Source organism: Cyphomyrmex costatus, unplaced genomic scaffold (assembly GCF_001594065.2).
Source record: "Cyphomyrmex costatus isolate MS0001 unplaced genomic scaffold, Ccosl1.0 scaffold166, whole genome shotgun sequence".
Taxonomy (NCBI): Eukaryota; Metazoa; Arthropoda; class Insecta; order Hymenoptera; family Formicidae; genus Cyphomyrmex; species Cyphomyrmex costatus.
The window spans coordinates 39,816-41,488 of record NW_017275674.1 but is presented as its reverse complement, the minus strand read 5'-3'; positions in this window follow the sequence as shown (position 1 = coordinate 41,488).

Below are 1,673 nucleotides of genomic sequence, written 5' to 3'. Positions count from 1 at the left end.
ATATATATTAAAACTAAGCAATTTACGTTTAATACATTTGACTTATTATTAAACTTTACTATAGAATTTTATAGCATTATTAAACACATGTATATATTATTATAAACAAAAGGAGATAATAATGGATTTATAAAACATCCTCTATATTCTTGTGTAGGTATTATATTTCGAATATAGCTTTTGCACAGCCTTTGTATCCTCTCTAGTCAGTTATTCTCATACACGAAGGTTCATGTCAATATTAACAATAAAGCATCACAATATCTTCTTAAGAGTATTTTTACTGGTATTTTCGACAATCGCAAACGCTCACGTTGCGATCTGATCGCAGTACGTGTCACGATGCTCTTATAAGGTATAAATTCACGTAATTTCTTAATTATTACGTTTGATATCTTATGTCTTCAAATATTTGGCTCTATTTTACACTCTATATTTCTTGCTCAATTTTTATCAAAGATTAATTCGATGGATATATAATATCTTTATAGAAGATGCAGCAAACATTTCTTTTTCAAGATTACTCAAATTCCAGTAAAAAAAAGAAACAAAAGTAGGAGAATTTTCTGTATCCTAATTAGAAATGTAGGAAAAGACACGATATAAGCAATCATATTTTTTGATAATACCTACATACGCATATCAGTTGATAGCGGAAAAGTGATGGAGAACATTCTATGTACATTTAATGCAAGAGTATGTTAATGCCTGACTACAATCACTATTATTTTGTCTATTCATCGAAGCAAGTTGTAAACACAAGAATCTACGTCTGCCGTACTTCACAAAATTATGTTTACTTGCGCAGTGATACTATATACATGTATACACACACACATATATGTATACATACGCATATATTCTTTAAAATTATACAAAATTCCCATCCAATCATACTAATTTTTTTAAGTTTCTAGGTTTGTACCCAGTTTGTATGCAATTCCTTAATTGTTTTCTTTTTGTAGAAACATTAGTGACACAAACGAATTGAATACTAATATCCGTTGTATCTAATATATATATATATATATATTTCATTTTTTTTTCTCGTTAATTATGCGTTACAAGAGTAACCAATTTTGTGTATCTTAAATGTAAATTTAGTATTGCTTTCACGCGTATTAATATGTAAATTTATTCTGTATACATAGTTCGTATAAAATTTTGAAATGACCGTCACGAAATCATACATCGAAATTAAGATATAAACTTCCTTTTATAATCTTATAGGATGGAAACAATCGAATCATAATAATATTACAGCTTGAAATATGTATTATTATTTTCTGTGACAATTTGTTCTGTGTAACTCATATTTATTAATAGACAATTCGTAAGTGATTATATTATGCGCGCGCGCGCATGGCATTTTTTACTGACCATGATTAACAAAACGCATATTTGAAAATCATAATTCGGTATTTCACTTCTCTCCCCCCCCCTCTCTCCCTCTCTTTCACTCTCTCTCTACTAGTATCTTACTTTCATATAGTTATACTAACACTCTGTGTGTGTGTATAGCTCTATTTAATATCAAATATCCAAAGACGTTTTTCTTTTACTAACGTTCAAAGTATTGTATATATTATAAAACTTTAATTGTGTCTTGTATATGTATATATATATATATATACACACACACACACATACACGCTATATATATATATATATAT